Raw genomic sequence first — 19,786 nt, 5'->3', positions numbered from 1 at the left:
ATATAATACTTATAAGAAGCATACCTGAAATTAATTAAAATATACATACACACATATAGGAAGATAGAAAATTAAAGAATATAAAAAGATAGATAGAGAGGCATTAATGAAAAGAAAGCCACTGATTTCTGATCTCTTTCCACATCTACCATGATTAGCTTAAGAGTTCATGGCTGGAGATTTCTTAATTTATTGGAACTTTCACAAGAATATGTGACAACTTTTCTTGTTCTATTATTCTAAAAGCAAGATGTAATTTTATATTTAATCCAAATTTGTCTTATGGTACTTTAAGTTACTTTTCTAGTCTCAAGAAATGAAATGAATATTTGGGAACTATTCTTGTGCAATGATGTCTTCATGACAACATGTCCCATTGTTCAAAGGGGACACCTAATTCATCTGTACCAAGTATACAGAGCCAGATAATTGTTAAGTTCAATTTGAGATCAAAATCCTAAGATTGAGGCTCACAAAAATTTTATGAGAAGAGAAACATACTAAGAGTAGAGCACCATGGAAATATAATTAGAAATAAAGTTACCTTCAGACAAGACCCAGCACGTGATTTGAGTGCATTACTTCTTTAACAGTTATTTCATGAGTACCCACTAAATGTTAGGAATTTTGAGAACTATGTTTACTGAGATTAAAACAAACCAAAAAAACTCTACCTACTCTCAAAATACGTATCTACTCCATTAGGAGTTTTGGATGAGTATACATTATTGCCATAGAATAAAATGCTGTAATACAGACATAAGATTGTATAATAAAGTCAAGCCCTATTCCCAACAGAATATTCTCCACATGGCAGCCAAAGTGATCTCTTAAAAATATACTCAAAGTCATTCCTCCACACAACCACCCACTGTTTTTCTTTTCCATCAGAGTCCTTCCATTGCCAAGATGCCCTTTAGTAAAGGGCTAGAAAGTAAATATTTGGGGGCTACACAGCTTCTGTGGCATTTACTCAGCTCTGCCATTGGGGGGGGGGGGCGGGAAGCAGTCCCAGACAGTGCGTAAAAGAGTGGGCGTGAATGTATTCCAATAAATCTTATTGTGGACAATAAGATTTCTTTGAATATCTTTTTTTGGGGGGGGAGCGGGAGGGAGGGCGGTTGAAGAATTTATTGCTACTGCTGCTCTTGTTTTTCTTGTTTTTCCAGAAGTTTGATTGTATATTCAGTTTTAATAATTTCTTTTTTAAAAAGCTTAGAGAACAGTGTCTGCCAAGAGTTAAGTCTTCAGCTTTTATTCCTATGACAACCCACGTTGTTTTGATAATCGTAGCACAATTATTATCTATTTTACAGTTAAAAGATGCACAAAACTCGGGGATAGAAAAGTGTCACTCTATTTCATAACTAAAATTCTGTTCTTGACTCTGAGCTCATAGTTTTGCTTGGCAGTAAACAACTTAATCTTATCCAATAAATTTTCTCTTTTTTTTTTAAAGTCGTAGTCAAGATTCACCTCAATTCTTTTGATGCCTCCTCTGCAACTGACTCTTGCTCTCTGCTCCACTTCCCGAGTCCTGCAAGGAGACACAAGAGGGGCCGTGTTCCTGACACTGTTGGTGTTTTGCTGCTGGCATCAGGGCACTGTAGCTGCCATCCTTGCAGTCTGATCTGTGGCTTGGGTTGTGCCAGTTTTCACTCTCCTACGTGGCCCACTGGTCAGTCTGCAGCTGTCTGGCATCACGAGCCCACGTGGGCTGACTCTCTTACCCGGTCCACCTGCCTGCCTCATTATCAGCTAGCCCTCTGGTGCCCATCTCTCCCCGCCCCCTCCGGCCTTGTGAGACTTGAGCCCCAGTCAAGCTCCCACAGCACTTCTGACATCCCCTCTGTATCTGTGAGCTACACACGCATTCCCCTCTAGCTGTGAGAAGTCAGAGATGGTACAAGACCTCTGCTGCTCTCCTCATAGAATCTTCCCCTGCTGGACCTGGTATTAGGGATCTGTGGTCACCCAGGTGTCTAGGGAACGTCCCTCACACATCAGACCCCAGCAGGGGAGTAAATTAATCAGCTTCTCTGCTCTTCAATTTATAGGACATTGGGACAATTTAGAAAACTAACAGGAAGCCAGCAGGTGAAGGTCCAGTAAGTAACCTAGGTGAGCATGAACCCCGTGTCCCATTACAGCCCTACACCTTTCTCCTTGCAGTTCCGTTATATTAAATCTTAGAAGGGCACTTTAACCCCATAGCAGGGAAGAGTGTGGACTCTAGGGTAAGATTACCTGCATTCAAATTCCAGTTTTGCCACTTTTTTGAGGCATAACCTTCACCGATTTTCTCAGTCACCTAAAGTCTTACTTTCTTCAACTTTATAAATTGGAATGACAAGCACCCTGTGAGATAAGTATTACTTTGAAGATTAATGAGATCATCAATGCACAGGGCCTGGTGTATTTTGAGGGCTCACTAAACATTGCATGATTCTTCTGAGATGATTCCTGTACTTTTATTTATTTATATAAAGAGGAAGACAGAAAGGGCAAAGAAAGCTCAGCTCCAGGAGACAAAATATAGGTGCTAAGGAATAGACAATATGTAATGTGTCAGCTAGATTTAGGGCTGTTTCCTAGGCAAGAGACAGGCAGGAGAAAGATGCAGGGCAGATTATGGGGACCTGTGTGTCATCTGTATTGGTCAGGGTTCTTCAGAAAAATGGAATCAAAGATACAGGCGTATATATGAGATTTATTATAAGGAGTTGGCTCATATGATTATGGAGGCTTAGAAATCCAAAGATCTACAGCTGGAGACCCAGGAAAGCTGATGGTTTATTTCCAGTTTGTATCCAAAAGTCTGAGAACCAGGACAGCCAATGGTGTAGTTACAGTGTAAGTGGACAGGCTCCCAGAACCAAGAGCCAGTTTTTCAGTTTGAGTCCAAAGGCAGGAAAAGACTAATGTCTTAGTTCAAGCAGGTAGGCAGGGGGTCTTTCCTCTCACTCTAGTTCCATTTTGTCCTGTTCTGGTCTTCAGCTATTCCATGGATAAAGTCCATCCACATTAGGGAGGGCAATCTTCTTTACTCTCTTTACCAATTCAAAGATTAACCTCATCCAGAAACATCCTCACAGACACACCCAGAATAACGTTTGGCCCCATGGCTGGGCACCCCATGGCCCAGTCAAGTTGACAAGTAATCGTTGCAACATCCTATGTGTTTCCAAAGGAGGACAGATGTCTACTGAACAAATGGCACGACTAGTAAGAGCAAGTGGGCTGGGATGAAGAGGGACAGAGTTCTGTTGCCTACTTAGGTAAAGATGGCAAAGGATAATGCAGCCTGCATATTCTGTAATTGATTTTGCTTTCCAATCTGGGTGGTTTCCAACATGTTAATCTCTTTGTTTAATTGCTCTACCTGGAGGTACATTGTAACGGGTTGAAATTTTAGAAACAGGAGCTTATAAAATTTAATCCTCACACATTTATTGTTGATCTTTCCTGAAACATGAAAAGTAAAAATCAGTTATCCTTCTCTCATCGTCTCTGTATAAATTAAATGAACATCAGTGGACTCTCCATATGTCAAAAGGCCTTTCTGAATTTTTTAGAGTAGCTTATAAATTTGAATTTTCTCACTTATGTAGCTTGAAAGTGAAACATATTCTTTACTTCCTTCTAGTACAAAAGCAGAAACAGAACCCTCTTAATTTTTCTGGTGCCAGAATAGTGGTATCTATATGTTTGAGTTTTTATTGCATGCATTTCACATCAACAAAATAAATTTTGAAATAGAGACTGGGAATGGTTTCATTAAATAGAATGAGCTGAGAGCATTAGTACCCCTGATATATAAATTCAATATCTTGAACTTACAGTCTTTTTTATATCAAGTATAATTCAAGATTAATTTTATGTATTTAAAGAAAAAGTAGGGGGGAGGGGCAAGATAGGGGTATAGGATTAAGAGATGCAATCTACTATGTATAAAATAAATTAGCAACAAGGATATCTTGTACAGAATAGGGAAATACAACCATTATGGGGTATAATCTATAAAAATATTGAATCATTATGTTGTATAACTGAAATTAATATAATATTGTAAGCCAGCTATACTTCAATTAAAAAATAACCTTTTTTACTTTTAGTATATTTTATTTAGAAATTTCCCTACATTTAACATAGCTTTTTTTTTTTTTAAACATCTTTATTGAAGTATAATTGCTTCACAATGGTGTGTTAGTTTCTGCTTTATAACAAAGTGAATCAGCTACACATATACACACATTCCCATATCTCCTCCCTCCTGCATCTCCCTCCCTCCCACCCTCCCCATCCCACCCCCCAGGCGGTCACAGAGCACTGAGCTGATCTCCCTGTGCTACGCGGCTGCTTCCCACTAGCTATCTATTTTACATTTGGTAGTGTATATATGTCCATGACACTCTCTCACCCTGTCACATCTCACCCCTCCCCCTCCCCATATCCTCAAGTCCATTCTTTAGTAGGTCTGTGTCTTTATTCCTGTCTTGCCACTAGGTTCTTCATGACCTTTTTTTTTTTTTTTTCCTTAGATTCCATATATATGTGTTAGCATACTGTATTTGTTTTTCTCTTTCTGACTTACTTCACTCTGTATGACAGACTATAACTCCATCCACCTCATTACAAATACCTCCATTTCATTTCTTTTTATGACTGAGTAATATTCCATTGTGTATATGTGCCACATCTTCTTTATCCATTCATCCGATGATGGACACTTAGGTTGCTTCCATGTCCTGGGTATTGTAAATAGAGCTGCAATGAACATTTTGGTACATGATTCTTTTTGAATTATGGTTTTCTCAGGGTATATGCCCAGTAGTGGGATTGCTGGGTCGTATGGTAGTTCTATTTTTAGTTTTTTAAGGAACCTCCATACTGTTCTCCATAGTGGCTGTATCAATTTACATTCCCACCAACAGTGCAAGAGGGTTCCCTTTTCTCCACACCCTCTCCAGCATTTATTGTTTGTAACATAGCTTTTTATGCTTAATATTATTTTATTATTGTTGTTTGTTTCACTATGAGGAAAGTTTCATGATAGTTGACAACTATCAGAAATTTCAATGCATGAGGATAGAAATTTTAAACATGCAAATTAAGAAGTGAAATTATAATTATATCAAAAGTTTTAATGTTTTTAATATTTCAAGTTAGTTTTTTAAATCCAGATTTATATATTTTAGTGTTGGTAGTCTTAAGATTGATTAAAGGCTTTATTGCTAGAGCAAAACTTAGAAATGTTATGAAAATATCTCATTTTGAAATAAACCCTATATTGAGGTCAAATATTTTTGTAATCATAGCACTACTTAATCGTGAAGTGTTAATCAATTCTCAAAATTTCAGCAATTATAAAATGTTTTAGAAGCTCATCATTTTCTGTAAAGCAAACAGTATCAAATATATAAATAAACTAAGGTTTGTTAGAAATGTGTATACATCATTGGAATGAAATGTGTCACAATCTTCCCATGTCACAATTTTATATGGCAGACATCTCTTACCCCTGTTGCATTGGACATGATTACCACATGATTGCTGTGGCCTTACATCCAAGCACTCCAGAACAATTCTCAACATAATTTGAAAAGAAAGTCGAGAGACAAAAATAAAGGGAGAAAAGATGAGAAGGAAGGAGGGAGCAAAGGGAGCCATGATTTAGATTTGCATGGCTTTACAAGTCAATGGCAGATAAAAAAAGAAAAGAGAACTCAATGGAATTTATACAAAAAAAATTCCATCCAAATCAGTGGAAAAATAGAATTCATTACAGAGGTGTATGTGTGTCTGTTTTAGGAATAGACTATGTATACATACATAACTGCCCTTCCATTTTTATATTTTTAGCTTATTTTAATTTTCCTGTGCTGTTAATATTGGAAAGTTATACACATAATAAAATTGCAATGACTATCATGGGAGTTTCAAGAGAATGTATTACTTGTTGGTTTTATTTGACTAATAGATACATGAGAAACTCTTTTTATAAAGTTATAATTAGCATAATATTTTATGGTATAAAATTTTCCCAAAGAAATATTGTAATATAGATAGTAACATTGTAATATATATTTTTATCAAGTCAATCATATCTCAATAAGCAATGGATCCTCTAGGATAAAAAAATGCCTCATGCGTGTGTGTGTGTGTGTGTGTGTGTGTGCGTGTGCGTGTGTGTGTGTGTGTGTGTAGTTATTTATTTATTTATTTTAACGCCTCGTGTTTAATTTTAAAACCTGAGAATACTAGGCTACTTAAAGTCTTCTTTTCCAAAGAATAGTCTTAAAATGGTAAAGGGAATATTTTGTTCTGAAAGCAAAACCATATATTCTTATTTTGAGGAAGAACTACACGAGAAGCTTCTACACGTTTTCCACTCTATGGCAACCAAAGACTAATATTATTTAAGACAAAAAAAAAATCGACAGGTCTGTGTGCAAGATAATCGCGGTTATCTCAAGCCTCAGCTGGTTGAGGATGCACTAGCTCATCCACACAGCTCTTAACAAGGCTCACTCCTCACTGGCCGTGTGGGTTTCTCTGTGCGTTTCTCCATTGGGTAGTTCATAGTAAGTCTGTTTATGGGGTTTTTAATTTCAGTTATTGTGATTTTCTTTTCTAAATCGATTTGGTTGTTTTTCAAAAATGTTGGGCTCTTTTTGATAACTAGTCCCTGCAGGTATTTTCAATCTTGTTAATAATTTCTTTACAATATATTTTCATGCTTTTATCTATACACTTCCTGAATATCTTGTTATTGAACATTGGTAAATTCTCCAGCTATATTCCTGCCTCTTATTTTCCAGGGACATGCTCTAGTTCTTATATCCTGATAATTGTTAAACAAGAATATATTTATTATCTGTATGCTGTTCCTTTTGCCACTGACTTTGGCAAGACATCCCTTCATCTTCATCATTTTTCTCAAACTTTTCTCGAACCTTTTTTTGGTATATCTTCATAAAGAAATCTTCCCGTGCTCATTTGTTTTTCTTTTTTGTACTTTCCTTGAATTTTTTCCTAGTCCCTTTCATTTGTCCCTGTGCTGTGGTAACCAAGTGGCCAGCAGTGACTTAGCTCTGCATGGGTCCCCCAGAGGAGGAAGTCTTGATACGTCTCGATTGGTGGCATTCCTGGTGATTCCTGGTATTGTAGGATGGGAATTCTAGGGCTCTGTGGGAGATGTGGGGCTTCTCAGAGTGATAAACCTACATTTAATTCATACCCCATGGTGTAGGACCCCCTGGTGATGGCCACGTGTTAAGTGGATCCTTAGCCCACTCTCATTTTATTCTCCTCACCTGATGGTCCACCTCTAAATTCAAGTTCTCCTGGGCCATAAAGTTTATAACAATAATGGGAATTAATTATAGCAGGAGTGATTTTCTTCAGATTAATTCATTGTGGGCAGTTTGTACTGAAGAGTACTATACACTGCTAATTTCAGGTCTTACATTAGGTCTTTGATCCATTTTGAGTTGATTTTTGTATATGTTGTTAGGTTAAGGGTCAGACTGTACTATTTTGCATGTGGATATACAGTTTTCCCAGCACTGTTTGTTGAAAAGATGGTCCTTTCGCCTTCGAATGTCTTGGCACTCTTGTCAAAAATCATTTGACCACATATGGGAGCACTTTCTTCTGCATTTTACATCAGTTCAGCTCAAAAATTATATGCAAAGCACTGGATAAAGGAGAGACCAAGGCAGAGACTGGTTGAGATTCTGATGCCCTAAGCCTTAGGGCTAAGGTGATAAGGGTTGGGACCGAGACCATAGCAGACTAGAAAAGGAGGTTGGTAGTGAGAGATTTTACAAAAATAATTGAAAGCTCTTGGTATCTTGCTGATGAAAGAACAGTGTGAAAGAGTCAAGTTAATTTTGTTTTTGAAGTTTTCATCTCAGGGAATCATGAGAAGGCTAATGATTGATAAAATGAAAAGAGTCTAAGGGAATAAAGCTAATGGGATCTCATCAATCGTACTCTCTGACTAAACAGGAGAGACCTAATTCTCTCCTTCCAACCTAAAATTTATGATATTGATTTATATTGCTATAGACCATTACTTTGGGAAAACCATGGATTATTTTCACACCTAACGAAATAACTTTAGGTGCTCTTATATTTGAAAGAAAAATGAGCAAAGGGAATGCAGATTTAACAACTGTCTCAATAGAGAGCTGGATCTTAAACTGTAGTCTAAGGGCAAACAAACTATTTCAGTTTTTATAATGCAGCACTATTTTCACAATTACACAAAAGTTTTTAAAATACCAGTGGAAAGAAATATCAGTATAGCATTATTAAAAATTCTAAGACATATTTCAATGAACACTTCAAATTGTGCTTGATATAGGCTGAAAATGAACTTGATTCTTACAATCTTTAGGAAGTGATAGATTTGGGGGCCGAATGGTCCCTGAGAGTCCAGCTCTGCCTGGGGCTCTAGCATCTATAATTCTCCCCAAGATGGAGGTTACACTTTTGAGAAATAACTCTTTCTCAGAGATGGAGGGGTTTAGGGAGCTCTAGTCTAACTTTCTTAACGAGTGGTTCAAAACTAGGTACCCAGCTCTGATCACCTGTATTCTCAAGTGAAATACTCATTAAAAACACTGGTTTCAGACACTCATTCAAACCTGCAGAATCACTGTGGTATTGGGGACATGTGTACCAGGGGGATGAAAAGAGATGTGAGAAATGGAGATGGAAAGATTATGAATTTTTTGTAACTGTTTAATTCCCCTGGACTTAAAATGGACCATGTTACTTGCTGGTGGAGAATGCAAAAAAATGATGATCTTTTCAGTTTTCAGATAGTTGCATATACCTAGGAGTAGACCTCTGAAATTGCCAATTGCGTTATTAGACACACTGCTTTCTTACATGGCTTCATACATATTTACATCAGCTCCATTTTACTGGTATCTAAAATTTGGATATAATTTTTGAGCTAAATTGACATACAAGGGCTTTTGTACCTAGTCTATATTGTTATATATTAAGGGAAAAATGGATATCTGGAAATTTACCAGGTATCCAGCATTATTTGGATGTTTATAAAAATTCAGTAAGAATTATGTTATGACTTTTCTGCAGAAATTCTCCAGCTGATCTCAGGCATTTGAGTTAGTGAGATGAACTTCCCACAGTTAAATACTTTCTAATAGAAATAATTGCAGTGTGAAGAATATACAGTGAAGCTACAGCAATGGTATTTAATTTGTAAATAATGGTTTTAGAACCACAATCGTATTTTAGGTATATAAAAATAATATTTCAGGTATTTTTCATCCATTTTTCACCCAGGAGCTAAAGTTCTGAACTGTACATGGATGAGATAACTTATACTTACACATCACTTTATACTTTAGGAAATCTGTATCCTATCCATTATCCAGTTGATATTTGTGAGTCCTCTGCTTTGTACCAAGCCCAGTTGATATTTTTATCCTAATCTCTTAGAAAGAAGCCTTATTGTTGTTACATAATACAAGTTCAACATCATCAAACTTCCTGGTGAATTCTTCTTGATGAAATTAATATTTACCCTACCTTTTGAGTTTATATTTTGGTTTTGCTTTTAAGTCCATTTTGTTTAATAGAATATCATTATAGTTTTTCATTTTTTTTATTATTTGACTGGCGTATCATTTTGTGCCCTTCTAATCTCAATCTTTCCACATCACCACGCATTGCCCATGGCTTTTATATAAAAGTGTGTGGCCGGGTTTGGGGATTTGAAAGGTAGAAGGATAGCTAGAACTCAAAGATACTGACCTTGGTGAAAGGAGATGAGAGTTGTGACTTAAAAATAAGAACACACTTACATTTAAAGTCAGAACAAGGTAACTTCAGCGCCTTGTCCAGACTGGCAGAAATTCAGCCTGTTCAAGTCATCCCGTGGGCTTCTCCGGGATTTATCGGGAGGAGTCCCCTGCGTGCTCGCACACCAATCGATTGCCACTGCCAGCTCTTGGCTTTTTGCATTTGCTCTTTTATTCTAGTCCCGTTATGGCTCTACTTGCCCATGGGCACTGCTAGTGCCTGGCATGAAAACTCTAGTGTCCTTGCCAGGGGCACCAACAGAGGACACTCCCAAAGTTTCCAGTTAGAGGCTGTTCCAGTTCTATTTAGAAGGGGCTAAAGCTCATCAAATTGACTGGAAGCACAAAAAAATCTTGCCTTGAAGCTAAATTTGCTTGGCTTGTACCACTTTATGTGTCCGTAGTATATTTACTTAGCTGTAACTGATAAGGCTTTTTCAGGATATTTGCATTTATATTTTTAAATAAAACTGAGAAAATGTAATATTTTAACAAAATATTTTAATTTTTTCATTTTCACTGATGTAATTATTTAGCATACAGTGACTTAAGTGGGATGAAAGATACTGATGTAGGATAATGCCATTCCTCACCACGCACACACACAACTTGTGGCGCCACCCCTGCTTTCAATTCTTGGCATATCAGAGCCGGGAGAATTCTTTTCCTCTGCAGCCACGTGCTACACGTGCTGGCTCACGTTCCAAAACAGTTAGTTATTCCCAGACTCTCAAATTGCTCTCATGAAGTAATTTCCTGTTCTGACTCTTCTAGGCATAAAACCTCAGATCCAGTTTCATACTACCTGCCGAACTATTTACCCTAAACCCTTCTATGGTCAATGTTCCACCCTTCCTCCTGATTACCAGACAATACTTGCTGTGCATGTCAAAAAACGTGAATAGGTATTGAGAAGGGAGTAAATGGGAAGTAATGGATAGAGAGAGGAGGCCATTGGAGGTGTTTTAGTCACTAACAGTGCTGGCACCACAGTTGTGCCAGCAAGAAATGTCCATTAAATCAGTTCTAGTGAAGAAGATGGTTCAGAAGATGGACTCATTTATTTGTGGTTTCACGTGATTTAGGAAGTCCTTATGAAGCTGAATCTGGCCTCTGTCCCGTGACACCGAATTAAATCTTGGAGACAGAGTTTTGGGTGAAATAGAAAAGAATAGCTTTATTGCTTTGCCAGGCAAAGGGGGCCACAGCAGGCTCATGCCCTCCAAACTGCGTGTCCCGACCTGGAGGGGGTAGTGAGAAGCTTTAGAGGAATGGTTCAAAGAGGGCGTGGTCAACTCGTGGACATTGTTCTGATTGGTTGGTGGTGAGGTCATGGGGAGTCGGCATCATCAGCCTTGTGCTTCCAACTGTCTGGGGTCTACGGGCTTGTGGGCAGCATACCGCTAACTCCTCCCACCTGGCAGGGGTTTCTGTATCTGCAAAACAGCTCAGAGATGTTGTTCTGTGTATCTCTTTTTAGGGGGAACCAGGACCCTGCCCCAAGGCTGCACTGTTTTTTCTTTGACTGTTCCTCCCTGGTCTCTTCATCCCCTCCCTTCCTTAATTAGCAACTGTTTGGACCTGCTCCTTGGAACTCAGGGAAGGTCAGGGAGGCTGAATGAAGCCCATTTCCTGTAATCAAGGAATGGGGGACACGGAAAGGCTTTTGTGCCTAGGAGACCCTGCTCAGTATCACTTACTGGATGAATGAATAAGGGCATTCTGAGAGAATTTGGTGGCAGGGGAGCGGTTTGCTAATAATCAATCAAGAACTTCCCTGGTTTCCTTTGAACAGAAAATTTAATATGTTCTATGATAGCTAATTCAAATATACAAACATCAAACACCAGTTTTGGACGATCTCGTTTTTTAAAAATTGTCTTTATTATTCTTTTGGTCTTCTGATGATTTCTTCTTCCCTCCTTCCCTCAAGGTTTTTCTCTATTCTGTACAGTAAATACATATTTTCTGCATAGAATAATACTATTGCCTTGTGACTATCAAGAACAAACTTTGTAAAAGCCTATTTAATATGAACACAAGCAAAACCCAGCACCGGCATCTGTGCATTCATTTTATAAGAAAGAATACATTTTCTCAATATATTTAGAATTATGAATACAAGTATCTTGAGAAACATAATATATTACTGCTAAGTCAGTAAAATAAGGAAGCAATACATCTCTACAGGTCATGCAAATGTCAATAATATTTTATGGGGCTTGCAAGCTTCCCTCCTAAAATTCTCGTAAGTTTTGATTTCTAAAACTCATATATGAATAAATTTTATGTTAAACTAGAAAAAAGAAGTCATGGTATGTAAACTCTATGCCAACATTAAGACCCTTAGGGAGGCAAACTCAGTATGAAGCTGTAATTGTCATAGATAACAGTAATGCTTTAAAAGAGGCTTAAAATAATTGTGCTATGAATTTTGTACTAGAAAGATGTTTCTTCTAGAGAAGAGTGAAATAAATTGGATTAGTAAAATACTATGATGATGCAAGCTATCTTAGTACTGCGCTGTCAAGTTTTTGCTTTTGTTTTTTTGCAATCGATTTTTCAAACAGCATCTTAAATTCAGTTAACTGATTTCCAAAACCACAAATAGTGCTTTTAAATCTTGACTAGGAAGCAAGGTGTCGACAGTGATGGGCTGAAGGCAGATAAAATAGGACAGGAAAGTACCCATTGAAGTGGGCAGTTAGTTTTGATGCAAAAGCTGATTTAATAAAGATACACGTACAGACATTACAGGCTTTCAAAAGTAAGCAGAGATGAGAAGTGGAGACATGAGGAGCTCATGACAAAATTCAGGATGTGTGAGATGGTGGAAATTTGACGAAAATATTGATTATCTTTCTCTAAGACTAGCCCGTCAGGTGGTTGAGCTGTGCATTGCAAGCATATTAAAGTATCAAAGTTGATTTCTATAATCAGAGGGTTTTGCAGGTATAGTTACATGGCCACGTCAGGCAATTACATTTTCCAATAATTGTTCTAGCAACGCTACTGTGCTCTGTGATATAATGGCACACTTGTGCTATAAAAACCTAAACCAGCATCTTGATTTTAGCTAAGAAAAATATGTTTCAGAACCACTTAGTGATTTGTTCAAAGTTTTAGGTTTAGGTTTTGGATCAGAAAAAGTTTATTTTTCTAAAGTTATTGAACCCCCATTTTGTTCATTTGTAAAATGAAGATGCCTCTGATTTTGATTTAGTCATAATCTAATCAGATAAACAATAATTTACTGAAGGTCCAACTACCAGGTGGCTAGCACTGTGGAAATTTCCTTGGAATATAAAATAAATGAATTGCACAGTCCTGAGCTGATAAATTGTAAGTTAGATTTTTGTTGGGAGAAGGCATTTACCCATAATTCAAAGATAGGGTTCGTTCAGGCAGAAGTTCTGAAATATTTTGGTCTCAAAAGCCTTATCTTCTCTTTAAAAAATACTGAAGACCTCAAAATGCTTCAGCTTATTTAGCTATATCATTCAATATTTATCATATTAGACATTTAAACTGATAAAATTTTAAATAGCTATTTATTAATTCATAGAAAAATTACCCTGAAAACCAATTATGTGTTAACATAAAGCATATTTTAAAAACTGATGAAAGTGAACATATCTATTAATAAATATTAAAATAATAATTAGGGGAATTACATTGTTTCACATTTTTGTAAATCTAATGTCTAGTTTATTAGGGGACAGCTAGATTCTCACGTGTGCCTCTGCATTACATCTTTGGAGTGTGTTCTTATGGTTGAAGTATATGAAGAAAATTCAGCCTCACAGAAATGTAGATGGAAAAGGGAAGAGTGTTTTCATAGCCTTTTCAGATGGATACTAGCGCAAACCTCAAAAAGTGATAGTTTCTTAAAGGTTAGTTGCAATGGGGAATGTGAAACTGTATCAATGGAGTTTTTGTATTCTGTTAACATTAACATCTATTAATGTATTTTGCTCTTCAAATGCCTCTTTTACCCATGCATAATTATTTAACACCAAACATAACTAGATGACAGTTATTGGATCATGGTTGTGCTACTCTTCCAAATACGAACATATTTCATTATTCAATGTCAAAAAGCACACTTGTTCACATAAACAACAATCACACGGAAAATTATTTAAGTATGAGGAACTGTCAGATACACAGTGATGGATACATTTTTGTTTGCTCGGAGGTGGAATTTTATCGTTGGCGGCAAATATTTTCAATTTGTTTTCCTTAAAGTCAACAGATTCACTATGTTCTTCCTGCAGAAAAGTCAGCAGATTCACTGTGTTCTTCCTGCAGAAAAGATATGTATTCAAAATGGTACATTTTTTAAAAATTAGCAATTTTGAGTGCCTCATCAAGGAGACTTTAAAGTAAAATTGTTTTTTTACCCCCGAGAATGCATGGAGATGAATTATACAATGAATACTAATAGCTAAGGTTTGGTGCCATTGTCTTGATTCGGGATAAAGCATCAGCAGTTTTATTCACCACTGCCTTTGCACTATCAATGCAATTGTCAACACAGATGTTTCAGTATGTCATAAGATTTAAAAGTCATCCAACATTTGGATATTTCAGTACTTCTTGCATTTGTTGCCAAGCATTCGCATGAAAGAAGCTCTATGATGATTGGTCCATGCTGACACTGAACGAATTCAAGGAAAATAAGCAAGCTTAGCTATGTCTGTACATCTGTCTATCTGTTAGACAAAAGTAAGTTTCTGTAGAAAGATATTAACTCTGTTTTCTTGTTTAAAGCTAAAACTTTCTATCAGCAAGTTACTATATGGTTGGAAAGCAACGGTGTCCTGGGTTTGTCTTTTTTTTTTTAACTACTTTTCAACCAGTAGACATTCAGCAATGGCAGCTGACTAAAGGCGTTGCTTTATTAGTTTCTCAGGTCTTATGTGTGCTTCTCCAGCCAATACAATACAATAACCTACTTTGTAACATGTTTCAGTGACTGTCATTTTTAATTTGAAAAGTGTAACAAATGACTTTTAGCTTTTGTTTTTGTTTTGTTTTGCAATATTATTTTTTGTTTATTCAAAATTTTCCCAAATAAAAAGTTATATGTAATAACTATATACGTATATAACATTATTTCATATACTTTTATAACTATTAAATTAACATGTGTTATTTCACCATAAAATAAAAAATTATTATTTTTTTTTAATATTTAAAGACTCATTGTAGACCTTTATTAGGAAAATCTGAAGACTTGCTTTCTCAACCCAACTGCACAGTTTAACATCTAACAATGCTGAAAAAGAAATTGGAATAACAGAGTCCTCTGACTCATGAAAGTGAAGGATCTACTCCAAAGAAAATGAACTAAACTCTAAATAAGAAACAAAAGTATAATGAAATCTGTTCTTTCCCAGGCTTCAGAGATGTTAAAATTTAACTGACTGTTATGCAATAGGACATTTTTGAATGGTATTATTGCATTTGTTCAGTTGTGGCATAATTTTGAGGTCGATCATTAAAGAAAAATAACTGAATTTTTCAACCATAAATGTGATGAACTCTTTAAAATCCTGTAAAAAAGCTGTTATAACTTTCAAACTAGATATGCAAAAGCCACCAAAGCATCTTACAAGGTAAATTGTCACAGTGGCTGGAGAGGCACACACAATACTGAGAGAGTTTTAGCTTTTAAAGAGCATATTACGTCTACATTTAAAATATTCAATACTTCCCAAACAATTATTTGTCTCAAAATAATGTTGCAATCAAACTGTCACAATAAAACTACCAGAAAATATTTTTCTTCCCAAATCACAATAGGGCAACTTATTGACATCAATAAAGCTGAAGGAAAGATAGCTTTTGTCTTCTTTTCATTTCTTATGTGAAGCTTTTTCATTTTATTCAGAGTAGATTTCTCCTTTCCATAAATAAGAGACCGCTTTGAAATATCAGTTTCATTGTTTTCTCAAACTTTGGATATAGACAGTGTAATGGTGATGGAGAAAGTGAGGTTTAGTCTCCTCCATCTCTGACAAATGTCCATCCTTCACAGTAAGAAACCTATATTATAAATATATTTTATTTCAGGGGAAATACTGTTAAATTTCATAATACTTACACTTTTATCTATGTGTGTGTATTTATAAAATAGGACAGAGAAATGTACTAATTCTAGCTGTGCTTCCATGTAGGCACAAGACAAAATTCAAGATTTCAAAATTAGAATGTATCGGACAAAAATGGGGTTACAGGGATTATAGCAGGGAAAATTAAATATAACATGTCATTTTAGTAGGATTATGAAACACTTTAGCCTTTGGGTCTCATGAAAGGATCTCATGGACCCTAGGGGCCCTTGACCATAACTTCAGCCTTGAACAACGCTGGGTTAGGGGAATAATGGCTGTAATAACAACAACAAACAATCTAAAACCTCAGTAATTTCACATTATTGAAGTTTACTTCTTGCTCATTTAGCCTAATCCGGAAAATTAATTCTCCACACATTCATTTAGGAATTGGAGCTGATGGGGTTCTACGTCGTCAATGTCTGCCTTCTGAGGTTGACCAGGGGAGAGCAAAAGTGGGAGTGGATAATTTTTTCAAGAAGTTTTTATGAGCCCAGCCTTCAAGTAAACTTCAATGCTTTGTCCACATTTCATTAGACATGGTATCCCCAGTGGCAAGGGAGGCTGGAAACATAGTCAGCTGTGTGCCAGGAAGAAAAGGATGCAGGTTTAGTAAATAGGAGGTCAGTCTTGAATATAGCACCTAATTTTGATAGATTTCCTGTGAGAGCCTCTGCATTGGAAAAGTGTAGGTATAAAGCATTGTACATATGTCAACAATATAAGAAAATCAAGTCGGTGTAATGTAAATTCAATAACATTCGATAACATTTATTGCGCACGCACTCTGTCCAAGCAGTGTCCTTGGTCCTGGATAAAGGGAGGAAGAATAGACATAAAGGCCCCTGTAGAGCGTACTTCCTTATAGTCTAGTGGGAGTAAGTGGTCAATAAAAAGCTAACAACTGGCAAAATAATAGTGAATTGTGATAAAAGAAACCATGAAGGGAGAAAAGAAAGCGGGAGTCAATGCTGCCTTGGAGAGGGTCATCCAGGAAGACCTTTCCTCAGAGATATTTGAGCCAAGAACTGAAGAATGAGAAAGAGTCACAGGTGCGGAGCCCTGGGGAGGGATGCTGAAGACAGAGAAAAGAGCAAGATCAAATTGCTGAGGAGGAGAACAGCCTAGAATGTTGTAGAAATAGAAAGGGTCCTCGTGTTTTGAGAGGAAAGAGCAGAGATTAGCAGTCTAGGGTGTGTTGGCCCAGGTGGTCTGGGGCAAGAACACACAGGACTTTACAGTCTATTACAAAGAGCTGTGGCTTTAACTTAAGGGCAATGGAAAGCCAGGTGCATTTCATGATTTGATTTGTATTTCTAAAAGTTTATTCAGGTTGCTTAGTGGGATTTGGGGAGCTGTAGAGTAGTAGATGACTATTAAGTCCAAGGTCATTGTGCTTCTGCATAATAATTTATGTCATTGCCCTGGACATCCTGAAGCAATAAGTCAACCTCGATATTCTTAAATTCAGTGTAGGGTGTTTTTAAAAACTACTGTGCCATTTATTTTCTGTCATTTATTTTGCAGCTCGTAGGGGCCATGTGTTACTGTGATTGTGATATTACTGGTGCCTAATTCAAATGGAATTGCAGAAGTGATTTTTTCCTAAAGATTTTTTTTAAACAATCAGTGCTCTCACCATTAATACAATGACAAAAATACATTTTCAATTCTCAGAACTGGAATTTCTCTCAACGTTTTCTAGCATGAGTTATAAAAATGACAGATCTTCGCCTTCAAACTAGAGAACAGTATACTAACTACATTCTCACAGGCAACAAATTATGTTGCTAACTACATAATCATAGCAACAGCCATGCAAGGCTGAAGCATTCTCATCAAAAAGGAGATAGTGAGTAGCAATAATGACCATTATGAAAAATAGTAAAAAGGATATAATAAATAATAAAGAATCCAGATAACTGGGGTAGGCAAGCTTGATGGGTGGGTCTCTTCAATACCAATAACACTGCTTAATTGTGACAGCCAATCTGAGTAATTCTATACAAAACTGTTCTTTTCTTGTACATAGTAGGTATTACATATACGTTTCTTGAAAGAATAACCAAATATCCATTGATTTAGTTGAAGGAAAAAATCTCTGCCAGGAGGAGGAGGCCTGATCCAAATAAACTATGTTGTCCTCATTTCTATTTCTTTCATGGATATTGCATACAGGTATTTCTTTCTGTCTTTCTTCTCCAAAAAAGCAAAAGAACTGTTTTCAAAACAGTTACACAAAGGAATTTGTATCTTGATTCAAAATTTATTACCACTGGTATTCTAATAGTGTCCTGCAATAAAGTGAGTCTAAATAGGTGATATAACTAAACTGTAGGGGGGACAATCCAGGACTTTCAGATTCAACAGATCAGTGCACATTACTGTTTAAAAACAAACACAAAAAAAATTAAATATTTTCTTAGTAGAAAAAAAAAAAACCTGTAGTGACGATAAGGACCCTAGTAAAATCAGCCTGCAGTTATGGATTTGGTGCGTTCACACACAGACGCACTAGGAAGCACATTTAGGTACACATGGACACACACGCACACATGGTCTTAATATCCAGAACTAATTCTATCCAGAAAGAGTGCTACCCTTTCATATTTCAGCCCTAGACTATTATTGAGTGGTGTCTTATGAAACATTTCTAACTTTGTAAGATTTTTGATTTATCACTGATACCATAGTAGCAAAAAGAAATTAAAATTCACAATCATCTTTCAAATTGAATACCATGTGCCTCCAAGATGAATCATAGCCTCTGATGCCCTCACCCATAAATGCGAGAAAATCAATTCAAAGTCACTGAGGCTATAGGGATGTGTATTGTTTCAAAAAAGCAAGAAGCCCAGAGAAGTGCAACTCCAGACGAGGTGAATACAGGGCCCCAGTGATATTCTTAAGGACTCACGGTTCTCCATGGTTCTATTCTGCTCATCATAAGAGTCAGCATTTTCTTACCTTAGCATCTGTCAACATCACAAGTTGCCCACCACACATGATCCCAAAGGCGCCAACACAAACATGACCACAACTTGAGCTGGGAAAACTGTATGCCTTATGTCTATTTATTATCAAGGAAAACGTTCTCAGAAGCCCTCCAGTAGGCTCACCTTTATGTTACCCTGGCTGTATACCGACCTCAAAATCAATTCCAGGAAATGGAAATGAGACTACCATTTTTGGCTTATAACAATTGAGATGTTTCAGAGGCTCATGATAAATCAAGCTTCCCTGAAGCGCACAAATGAGCAGAGAAGGACAGATTCCTGGACTGGAGTAGATTGAGAAGACTGGGGAGAGACTGGATATTGAGTAGACGTAACAGAAGACTGAGTGGTAGTTTGAAAACCAGCATGGGATGAAAAGTTACGGTAGAAGATTTGATGAAAACAGGATAGTGGAGTCAGCCAGGGGAGAAGGACCCTAGGATTTACATCTTAACTTTGTGCTTCCAGTATTTCAGTTGAAATTGAATCTTTTAAATCAGACAAAATAATTGTATCTAGAAGAGATGGAAGTTTACCCAAACCTTGAATTATCTATGGATACATTTTACAAAAACATCTGTTGTCTGATTATAAAGAAAATGAGTAAGATTTTTACTTGGTTATTAGATGAAGGAATGACATGGGGAGGTTTTTTAAAATGGCTTCTTTTAATTGATAAAAATCCTGTAGTAATAATATTACATTATGTAAATTAACATTTCAGTCTTAACATTATCATGCACTTTTTATTTAATCATTTAATTTCCCCTAGTATGATTTATAAGGCAGATTCCTGAATAATTTAATGGTATCTTACTCAACCTCATTT

The 19,786-nt window shown here is 36.6% G+C and overlaps 1 protein-coding gene across 1 annotated transcript in view; it reads left to right on the top strand.

Moving 5' to 3' along the window:
- The window catches only part of NETO1 (neuropilin and tolloid like 1), an 89,711-nt gene that overhangs the window by 34,794 nt on the left and 35,131 nt on the right, over positions 1 to 19,786 (top strand). The window lies entirely within an intron of this gene.

Source organism: Balaenoptera ricei, chromosome 14 (genome assembly GCF_028023285.1).
Source record: "Balaenoptera ricei isolate mBalRic1 chromosome 14, mBalRic1.hap2, whole genome shotgun sequence".
Classification (NCBI taxonomy): Eukaryota; Metazoa; Chordata; class Mammalia; order Artiodactyla; family Balaenopteridae; genus Balaenoptera; species Balaenoptera ricei.
This window is presented reverse-complemented; position numbering and strand designations above follow the sequence as displayed.